General features: G+C 50.7%; 1 non-coding gene across 1 annotated transcript; it reads left to right on the top strand.

Annotated features, from left to right (window-relative positions):
* The first annotated feature begins 910 nt into the window (after nt 1-910).
* Nucleotides 911-1074, top strand: LOC115869481. The gene has a single exon (XR_004046212.1). It is a non-coding gene; the product is annotated as a U1 spliceosomal RNA (small nuclear RNA).
* The last annotated feature ends 10447 nt before the right edge of the window (nt 1075-11521 follow it).

The raw sequence follows: 11521 nt of genomic DNA, 5'->3' as shown, positions 1-11521 counted from the left end.
CCAGCAACCACAGAGCGAGGAGAAAGGTTCCGGCCTCCGTCCAGCAACCACAGAGCGAGGAGAAAGGTTCCGGCCTCCGTCCAGCAACCACAGAGTGAGGAGAAAAGTTCCGGCTTCCGGCCAGCAACCGCAGCGCGAGGAGAGAGTTTCCGGCTTCCGGCCAGCAACCGCGGCGCGAGGAGAAAGGTTCCGGCCCCTGCCCGGCGCGCGGGGCGCATCTCGGCGGCTTCCGGGCCCGGCGCCTCGCGCCTCTCTTCTCCCTGCATCCCCCTGCGTACTTGGCAGCGCCGAATGGCCCCGGATCCCCAAGTCCTCGTGTGCTGGTTTAGGGAGTTTGGGTCCCGGACTGTAGGATCGGAAAGCCCGGAAGGATTTGTTCCTTGCCTGTAGTTTGTGCATCGATGGAGCCCCGGCCCAGCCGATCTCAGGGGACTTAGAGGAGAATCAGGCTTTTCCTGGGACAGTTTGCATGGAGTCGATTCTGGCTGCTGGCCACCCCGTCTGTCAGAGTTGAACTGCTTCTTAGGGTTTTCAAGGCTCTGATTTTTTGGCCACTGATCGCCAGGCCTTTCTTCCTGTGACCCTCCAACCAGTTGTCCCTTGACTAACACTAACTTCGCATTGAAAAGCTCTGGTGGCGTTGTGGTTATGCGTTTGGCGGCTAGCCTCAAGAACAGCAGTTCTCGGGAGACAGGGCTTTCTACTTCTTTAGAGTGACAGCCTTGGAAGGCCACAGAGGGCAATTCTTCTCCGCCCCGTTGGCTCACCCTGAGTCGGAATTGATTAGGCAGCGAATCTAGCGTCAGCATAGTGGTTGCACATTGAGCTTGCTAATCTCTAGGCCAGCAGTTCAAACACCACCTGCTCCTTGGGAGAGGGATGAGACTTCATACACCCATGGAAAGTTAACAGTCTTTTCTGGCAGGGGAGATATCATGATCACGAAGGTGGTTTTCCCAGGTCGAGGCTTATCCATTGCACTCCGGATGTGCTGACCCCTGCGGTTTCCCCAAATGTGGGGAACTCAACTGCAGGATTTGTGGTAGTGGGGGACTGCGTTCACGCTTTCCCCTTTTAAAAGGAAAAAAGAAAAGAAAAGTGAACAGTCTTGGAAACCCACATAGAGCAGGCATTCGAGTCCCGTCTCCCCCTCCCTCCTTCATCACTGTGAGTTGGAACAAGCTCTGCTTGCTTTGGGTTTTGTTCCTTTAGTGTGGCATTTAACTGTCACACACACACACACAGAGTATGTTTATTTAAACATGGTTCCCGTTGTGAAATAGAGTTGCTTCGGACTTGTGTTAGTCCGGGTTGACTAGAGAAACAAATTCATAGACACTCGTGTATAAGAACGAGCTTTATCTACAAGAGCAGTTGAATATTGAGAAAACATCCCAGCCCAGATCAAGTCCATAAGTCTGACATTAGCCCATATGTCTGATACCAAATCTATAAAGTCCTTTTCAGGTTCACAAAAGATGGTGACACCAAATGCAGGAAGATCACAGGTCAGTAGGTGGGGAGTCTTGTGGATCCAGTGGCATTGTAAGCATCTCAGTGCTGGTAGAGGTCTCCACGTGCCTCCTCCAGCTCCAGAGGTCTGGCTCCATCAGCCTCTCTCAATGTGTCTTCTCCACAGGGATGTCTCACAGGGAGTGAGCAGAGAATGTCTCTGGACTCCAAGGAGGAATCCTCAGAAGACCATGCCCACACAGAGGCCTCATTGGCTATATGCTGATTGACAAGCTAGACTCCACCCCTACACTCTTAATCAGATGTTTGTTCTACAAAGCATGTCCATTGATTAAAAACAAAAACAACACCGCCCCAAACATTCCATTTATTGAAACAGGAGGTTTATTCTGAGTTCTGTGTGCATATAGGAAAACCAGATTCTCTCTGAAACTCACTACCACTGTGTCGATGGCGACATACACTGACCCCACAGGGCAGGGTAGGGCCTTGGTGGCATGGTGGTTAGGTGTTAGGCTGTGACTCGAATGGTCGGCAGTTTGAAACCAGCTCCTCAGGAGAAAGGCAGAACTTTTTCCTCCTGTAAATAGTCTTAGAAACGCACAGGGAGGTCACTATGAGTCATTATCGAGTTTGTTTTGGTTTTGGTATAGGACAGGGTAGAACTAACCCTGTGGGTTACAGAGCCTAATTCTTTGAGGAGAAAGTCCTGTCTTTCTCCCAAAGATCGGCTGGTGGTTTCAAACAGCTGACCTTTCGGTTCACATCCCAACAAGTAAGCACTACACCACCAGGGGAGGGCTCATGCCAAGTTACAATGAGGCTTATAAAAAGAGAAGATCCACGATGGTTAATCTTAATGCACTGCAGTCCTGCCTAGTAGCAACATCACAAAATATCAGGTTACAAGGTGGACTCTGACCTTCCCCTTCCCCACCTGCAGCCAGACCTTTTGAAATTCAAATGTGATAAACAGGGCTTCACACCGGAAAGAAAAGATTAGCATCTCTGAGTGGAGGAAAAGCCGCTGGCTGGATTACTGCTGGTCAGGAATTTCTTTATGGAATTTTTGGTTTTGTGGGTAAGAAAGCCTTAAAATTAAAGTAAGATGTCTGTTATTAGTTATTCTCTCTGACATCAACAAAGTTAAAAAAAATTCATATCTTGTCTTTTTCTCAAGGATGGGCTGGTACATTTGAGCCTCCACCGACCTTCCCTTGACAGCCTTGTTCTTAATCTCTGCACCACCAGACTCCTTCCCAAGAATCTTAAAGCATCCCCTTTCACTCAGTTTCAGATGAACTGTATACAATTGAATTCTCCAGAGGCTGAGAGCTCTAAGATACGGCAAGTGACCAAAGGCAGAAAGGTTAAACTCAGCTCCCCTCTATTAGGCCAAGGAGCCTTTGTGGGTTATGATTTGGACTGTTAACTTCAAGGTCAGCGGTTCCAATAGGGAGAAAGATGAGGGAAAAAGAATGACAATTTTGGACCCCATTGGGACAGTCCCACTGTGTGCTAGAGGGTCACTGTGAGTCATAATTGATGGTAGGTGGGTTTGGGGTGGTTAAAAAAGTTCTGAGCCGAAGAAGTTTGAGAACCACTGGTTTACATAATCAAATGTATCAAAAATATCTGTTAAAAGTACATTTGTATCTGAAAGGGGGAAGGAGACGGTTATTTAATACCTAGCCATATTTGGGAAAAATAAATTTCCATAGATTTCTCTCTCCAGCTCTCAAGCTCCCTTCCGCCGGAGGAAGGGGGGCAGAGAGAGGGAGAAATTACTGACTGTGCCAGTTTAGCCGTCTTGCATCAATAGCCCTTTGTTTTATCAGGAACATTAATGAGAGTTTGGCTTTGCAAAGGTAAGCCTGGGGCAGAAGAGCAGTTAAATGGCTCTGCATTGTAAAGAGTGAATTAGGAGAAAGGGGAGGAAAGAAAAGGGTGCTGGAGGAGATGCTGCTCCCCCCTAGAGTTGGGAAAGTAGGATGTGGGAGGGTCTTTTGAGAGGGAACCTGAGCTGCCAGTCTGAGCGCTTGGTTTGGGGAGGAGGGTGGGGGCTCAATTTAAGAGTCTGATGTGGATCTGGTGGAGAGGGGGCCCAAGAAGGACCCAAAGCTGTAAACCATGGCCAAGGCGCCCATCCTGACCAACTCTGGCGACCCCCATCTCTGGTTTCAGAGATTTGAACCGCTGACCTTGCAGTTAGCAGCCGGTTAGGTCTCTGTGGCAGTTTGACTCTGTTCTTGCTTCTCAGCGCTGAAAGAATTCATGCGGCAGAAGCACTTTTGTAAATCCAAGTTACTTTTATGAGGGAAAGGGAAGAAGTTTCAGGTATTTCAGTCTCAAATAGTACATGCTATTTCTGGGAAGCGTTCAACGGCGCACAGAGACCTCGAGACAGAAGATGGCCACTTCAGGAGAGATTCCCACCCTCCGCTTGCAGAGCACACCTGATCAAGGGAGATGATGACCTTCCTACAGCCTGCTTTCCCTCCTCTCCCTACTGGCCGGGGAGGCGTGGTTAAGGGTATTGGCGGCCTTTCTTGGCTGAGTTTAGATACACATGTGCTAGTGCCTAGTCTGTCACCCCAGGTGAACCTCACACCTGGGGCTAGGTGACTTGGGTCTGAGCATGCGCTGTTCTGGATTGTCCTATCGGTGTATTTGTGTGTCTGATTTCTTTGCAAATTGTGGCCTGTGGCCCTGCCAGCGGATTGGGAGACAACCCCGTTATCCCTAATCCATCAACCTGTCAAGCCTGCACCAACTCACAGTGCCACCAGGACTCTCTACTCCTGACCCTTGAGGAGAGAGGCGCACTCACTGCCACTGAGTTGATGCCAACTCATAGCGACCCTATAGAAAAGGGGAGACCTACTGTGGGTTTCTGAGGCTGTAGCTCCTGAAAGCTCGTCTTTCTCCCACGGAGCTGCCGGTGATTGCTAACTGCCAACCTTACTGCCCCAGACCCAGTGCATAACCACTACGCCACCAGGCCTGCTGATCCTGCTAGGTTTCTGGGATGGTGCCACCCCCCCCTTTCTTGCTTCTCAGCACTGAAAGAATGCACGCCGCAGAAGCACTTTTGTAAACCGAAGTAACTTTTATGACAGAAAGGGAAGTTGGGGGCAGTCCGGTCTCAGACAGGGCACACTGCCTGGAAAGCGTGCGAGGCTGCATGGCGGGAGCCGTGCGAAAGTTCGAGACTAAACATGGCCACTTCAGGGGAGCACGAAAAACCCACATGGAAAATGGCCTTTAGGAGGAGTCCACAGAACCAAAGGAGTGTCGGAAGCGAAAAAGGAAGACAAGCTGGGGATAGAAAGCGTGCGGGCCGGAAATGACGCACACACGCAGGCACGCACGGACGTATGCCACGCATGCGCACAGTAGCGATCTCTGCAAGAGCAACCTGAAAAGAGAGGAGGCGTGGCCTGCCCTCAGTCTGCTATTTATCTCCCCTGTTCCCACTGGCAGGAGGTGCGTGGTTGAGAGTATCGGCCAATCTTATTGGCTGAGTTTAGGTGCACCTGGGTGATGTCAGGCCACTGGTGCCGTGTGGGTGTCCCCAGGTTGATCTCCTCTGGGCCTAGGTGACCTGGGTCTGAGCATGCCCCGTTTGGGATCTTCCCATAGGTCTCTAATGTGTGCCTGGGTTTTTATTTTATTTTTTTGCAACCCCTTTGTTATGGCATGGCCAGCCAATCTTCGTTGCTTGTAGGCATTCGGTGGAGACAGCCCCCTTTATCCCTAATGGGTCTACCTGTCAAGACCAGTAGACTCACTGCCAGTAAGCCAACAGTAACTGAGTACGGGAGTAGAAAGTCCAATCTTTCTCCCGAGGAGCTCATGGTGGTTTTGAACTGCCTACCGTGTGGATCTCAGCCCAGCTCTTAACCATGACTCCACCAGGGCTCTGGAGCTACATCAGTTCCCGGTAAGTTCGGTAAATCTTCAGGAGACCAGGGACTTCCCAAAGACCATGGATGAGGGTTTGACTCCATGGATTTCCTTTTGATACCGCTTTTCATCTCAAAGGGCAAGGGCTCCCGGGGACGTTGGGCGAATAACTACGTGATGATGTCCAGTGCCTTTCCTCGCCCAGCAACTCCATGTGACAAGCGGTGCGAAGGTGCCTGTAACCCTTACAGGGACTGAACACCATGTCCTCCTCCCATGGACCCGCAGCCCTGTGTGAGCCACTGACCCTCCGTTAGCACTTCCTAACCATGGGGCCTCCGCCAGCGCTCAGAAACCCCACCAAGCTGAGAAGGCAAACAGATACCAAGGAAGCACCCAGACTTGGATTGCACGCCCAACTGCCCCGCGGGATCAAGTGCAGAAATCCTTGTTGCTCTTGCGAGGTGCCATCAAGTCAGTTCAACCCCCACCCCCATACAACGGAATGAAGCACTACCCGGTCCTGTGCCAGCCTCACCATTTGTTCAAATTGGGCAAATTGCTTGCCAGGCCAAAATGATGTTTTCTTGATTCCGGCAAGCAGTTCAAATCCACCATTCGCTGCGAGGGAGAGAGATGAGGCTGTCCACTCCCATAAAGACAGCCGATCTTGAAATCCAAGAGGGCAGTTCTTCTCCGCCCTATGGGGTCGGAGTCAAGCCCATAGCAGTGGGTTTGGGGTGCCACGTTTTAAGGTGCCCTGAAGCCAAACCCTTTTAGCAGTCAACTGCCAACAGAGCAGTTGGCAGTTCAACCCCTGGGGGGGACGGGGACTCAAAGGCTGGCAGTCTGCTTCCTTAAAGACAACAACCCAGGAAGAAGCCCTTGGGGCAGTTCTGATCTGAGGTTGCTATGAGTTGAACACTCAACTCAATGCCCCCCACCCCCATGAGAACAACCTACCTGAGAGAACCTGGTTCACCTGGGATGCAGGCAGCAGTCACCAGAGCCCAAGTCCTTCTCTCTCCTTTGACTTCCCAGGTTCAACATTGGGACATCTCTGTCCCAGGGTTCCCGCTGCCTGCCCCAGGAGTCTAATGAGCCACCTCATCAAACCCATGAACTGTTTTCCCCAGCCAACCGGCCCAGGTCAACTGCTTAACACCCCCTCAGGACACCCCTTCCAGAAAGCTGGGTTGTGGTCTGCTGGCAAGCCACGGGGTTTCCAAGGAGGTGACGTCCCCACCTTGCCTTTTGAGGTGTCTTCCCTGAGTACCATCACCGGGTGCTCCCCTACTCATTGAGTTGAACAGAATAGGGGCTTTCTCTGGCACTTGAAAAAGATTTAATAGGACAGTATTCTGACCAAACCCCGCCCCCGGCCCCCTAACACACACATACACACACACATCCTGTTTGAAGGGGGAAAATGTGATTGTAGGGACATTTTATAGCTCACAACAGGATATTGAACGGCATTTGGTTTTGCTTAGCTCATTATGGCTTGTTTCTCCAGCATGGAGCGAAGTGGTGGTGGTTTTTCCGTGTGTGTGTGTGTGTGTGTGTGTGTGTGTGTGTGTGTGTGTGTGTGTGTGTGTGTGTGTGTGTGTGTGTGTGTGTGTGTGTGTGTGTGTGTGTGTGTGTGTGTGTGTGTGTACTTATTTAGATAAGTCTGATTAGGAGAGGGAGATAGCCGGAGAATCAAGAACATGCCGGGGCCAGCTCTTCTCATCTTTCAGCTGAGAAAATCAGAGGCTTGTCCAAGAGGACACACTGGGTTAGGGAGAGAATGAGGTTGGATTCTGTATCTCCTGCTGGTTCGATGTGGGAGGCAGGGGTGGGAGCGTTGAGGAGGGAGAGACAGGAATTTATACAAGGGCATCTCTGAGTACTTGTTGCATTTGAGAACTGCCTGGGGGAGGGAGGGATTAGGAAATATGGAGGAGCCCTGGTGGCCTGGTGGTGAGAGTGTTCAGCTGCTAACCAGAAGATCGGTGGTTCGAAACCACCCCCTTCCCACTGCTCCACAAGCGAAAGAGGTGGCAGTCATTCCTTAGAGGAGTAGAGAGCCTCACCTTTCTATCCTGAAGCAGCTGGCGGTTTTCAAACTGTCGACCTAACGGTTTGCAGCTCAATTCATTCTTAACCTCTATGGTAGCCTGGGAAACCAACCCTGTGGGGCACTTCTACTCTATCCTTCTCAAGAAAGCATCGCGTTGACGTTGACTTGTAGCAACCCCGTAAGGACAAGGTAGAATTGCCCCTGTGAGTTTATGAGACTAACTTTTAGGAGTAGAAAGCCCTGTCTTTCACCTGAGGAGTTGCTGGTGGTTTCGAACCACTGACCTTGCAGATAGCAGCCTAAAGCATCACCACTATGCCACCAGAGGCATTCTGTGCTTACAGGGTCAATATGCATCCAAATTAACTGCACAGCAGTGGGTGGTAAGTATGGGTTTTCTTGCTTCATTGTTGTAAAATGCAAACGTATTTATAGTCGACCTAAGCCCCGTGTTGGGTGCTAAGCATTTCAGCCCAAGTTGGAGTCTTTGCTTTTGTCAAAGTCCAGGCCTCCGGAAAACGGACTGCCATCAGGTCAGTTCGACTCATGTCGTTGTTGTTGGGTACCATCCAGTTGGTTCCAACTCGTGTGACCCTGTGAATAGCAGAACAGCGTACCGCCTCGCCCGGTCCTGTGCCATCCTCACAATGGTTCCTCTGTTTGTGCCTATTGTTGCAGCCACCGTGTCAATCCATTTCATCCAGTCTCCGTCTTTTTCCCTGCCCCGATGCATTACCAAGCATGATGTACTGACAGGGGAGCATTCTCAAGTCTAAAGGTGACTTGATTTACTTTCACACCTCCGAGTTACCAACAACTGTACGCCCCAGAGTGGAAGCTGGGATGGTACCTTGGCCCATTTCGAGTATGGAAAGAAGTGCTTAGAAAGTGTGTTTGGCAGGGTTCCCTAGATAAACAAAACTAACACACACACACACACACACATAAGTTTATACAGCAAGGAGGAATATAACGGCCAATTAGTCCACACAGCAGTACAGAGGGCTCAGTTCAACTCACTTTGGAAGAATAGTTAGTACACTGAAGGTCCTTCAAGTGTAAGGTGTAGGTGTTACTTAATTTCAATCGTGAAGCTAAAGAATTATGTACAGGTGCCAGGTTGGCAAGGGGTGGATTGAGGTAGTTAGTTTATTGTGCCAACATGGCCGATAAACACATATGGGGTTAATTGAAGGGCAGAGGGATAAATGGCTCAGTGAGCCTCCCCCGTCTTATCTCTTGTTCTTTGCTGGTTGGACCTTTGTGCGGCTGCCTGAGCCAGTTCTCTGCCTCAGCTGGCAAGGCTCACTTCCTGCAAGACATCCCTGAGGAGAAGCCACATGGACCTACCCTGATGTAGCTCTGGGTGCTGGAGCAGCCGTGTGGAGACCCCTGCCAGCGCTGAGATGCTTACACATCCACTGACTGGGCTGCCATTCCAAGGTCAGGGAAGTTGAACCGGAGTCTGCCCTTAGGCAAGCGAGGCAGAGTTGCTGCCCCAAAGGCAGCAAACAGCAGTTTGGGTCAGCAGTGCCGGAGCTTAGAGAAGCAGGCCCCATGGGGTCTGGACCTCAAGCAATGCACACACAGCAGCAAGATCCACCAGGAGTGCAGCGAAGCAGGTCTCAAAAGAGCCTCAAGCTCTAGCTACATGATCCATGCTTTAACTTGGCCCACAGGCAAAGAACTAACTCAAGCAGCAGCACACCGGTCTGATTGCTAGGGACAGGATGCTGGCTGCACAAAGTATTTATCTCGGTTGCCCTCCCGTCAAGCTGCAATCTGATTAAACTGCGCCCACATGTTCCTATGGAGGCCTAGTTGGCACAATAAACCTAATTATCCCAGAAAGCAAGGACTCACAGTGGTTTGGAAGAGTCTCAGTGCTGTGGGAAGTTGTAGGCGTTACCCTGGAGAGGAGAAGTCATGGAGGATGGACAAAATGAAGGTCCTCAAGAGTATGGCCCAGTGGAGGGCATCCCCCATGTCTGAGAGTTGCCCAGCTGACGTGGAAGCATGAGGGACTTGAGCCACCCACGAAGACTTCCCCAAGTAGGGGTCCCTGGGGACTCTGAGATGGCTTACTGTGGGGCTAGCAAGGTGTGCACAATGCTGTCTTTTGGAAATGGGACTTTAAGTGCTAACGCATGACCTGACACAGGCTTGGCTGCCCCCTCAAGCTCTTGCCCACATGGGTAACCCAAGACTAACAGAATCTTCCAACCCACGAACTCGGAAACACCAACCAACACGGGGCCTTGGCCCGTCGAAGGGAAGGATGTCAGTGTCAGCGGATGATGACACCGGGCAATCCGCAGGTCCACTTCCCATCAACACTCCTTTTGCTTACGGAGGCCGCTTTGGCGACCAAACCCCTTCTCTTCTTTGGATGGAATAAGAAATGACCTGAAGGGCTTCTCTCCCCAAGAGTGCCTTTAATGAAGCTTGACATTTCCTCGCCACCCATTTTGTCTTCTCACTTGTCTTCACCTTTCTTCGATTGGTAGGCGCACTGGCGGGCCAGCACAGCGGGTATCTGAAACCTGATCAGAGGCGATTGCAACTCCAAGCTCACACCTGAGCGTGAAAGTCACTCTGGTGGCCACCGCTGGAAACGAGCTGGGCCATTTTTAACCCCAAAAGTACAGCCCAGGATGGGTCCTCCAAACCCCCAAACCCCACCACCTTCTGGCAGATTCTGACTCCTAGTGTTAGGACAACTAGAATCGCTCCCTCGGGTTCCCAAGACTGTCTATCTTGACCAAAGCACACAGCCTTTGTGGAGTGCCGGTGGGTCTGAACCACTGACCCTGCAGTGAGCAGACCGATGCTTAGCCCACAGCCCCGCCAGTGACCATATGAAGGTGGAAATAGATTAGAAAGTTGCATGGCCGTGACAATGTAGAATCTAGATATTGGTGGTTCAGCAGACACCAAATATGGTTCTGTCCATCTCAAATACTCCCCACCCCCAATGACTTAATTCATTCTAAAAACATAAATAACTCCGCTACCACTGAGTCAAGTCCCACTCATGGGGACCCTCCAGGGCAGGGTAGAAGTGCCCTTATGGGTTGTTGTTGTTTTTTTACCAAGAAGGTAGCTCTTTATAGTAGTAGAAAGCCTTGTCTTTCTCCGGAGGAGTGGTCAGTTGTTTTGAACTGCTGAACTTTCACTTAGCAGCCCAACAGGTCTCCTTTAGTTGACGATAGCACTGTAGATCATTTAATTTACAAAATACCTAGTGATATTCGACCTGTTTGTCAGTTGCTGTACCGTGGCAGCTTGTGTGTTGTCGTGACGTGACAACCGTGCCACCAGCATTTCAAATGCGAACAGGGTCAAACAAAGGAGACCTGATGGTGCAGTGGGTTAAGTCAGTGGTTCAAGCTCTCCAGCCACCCCACACAAAGCTATCTGCTCCGAGGGAGAAAGGCAAGGAGCTCTGCTTCCGTAAAGACTGGCAGCCTCAGGAACCCCAGGGAGCCCTTCCACTCTGTCCTGTAAGGTCCCTCCCTATAAGTCGTAATGAACTAAACAGCACTGACTTGAATGTGGGATTTATCATCATCCCTGCTGGGATTCAAGGATGTTTCCAGACTGAGCCAGATTAGGAAGAAAGTCCTGGCTGTCACTCTACTTCTGAAAGCCAGCCAATGAAAAACCCTTTGGGTCACAAACGAGCAGTGTACGACTCACTTGCCGAGAGAACACTGTGATTGGAGAAAGAGAGGGTCACAGGGTGAGGGAGCCTCTGAGGAAGCTGGATTGTTGTAGTGGCTACAAGGGCAGACTTCGCCAGGATCATAATCCACATGCATTGATTCTTCCTCAGTTCAAATGTATCGATCTCCCTTACTCAATGTCTAAATGTCACATGTATAGGAGATGATTGAAAATACTATGACTTGGGCCAGGCACACCTTGAGGGGTTGTTCCCATGGTGACAACTTGGGGCCTGGAGGACTTTTGTTGCTTGGGTTTCAGAAGCAGGTCACCAGGCCTTTCTTCCTAGTCTATCTTCATTTGGAAGCTCTGCGGAAACCTATTCAGCATCACAGCAGCCCACAAGCCTCCCTC

This window comes from Echinops telfairi, unplaced genomic scaffold (genome assembly GCF_000313985.2).
Source record: "Echinops telfairi isolate 266 unplaced genomic scaffold, ASM31398v2 ScPeMD7_28;HRSCAF=97, whole genome shotgun sequence".
In the NCBI taxonomy this organism is placed as follows: Eukaryota; Metazoa; Chordata; class Mammalia; order Afrosoricida; family Tenrecidae; genus Echinops; species Echinops telfairi.
The sequence above is the reverse complement of the archived record's forward strand: the minus strand, read 5'-3'. Positions and strand labels throughout refer to the sequence as shown.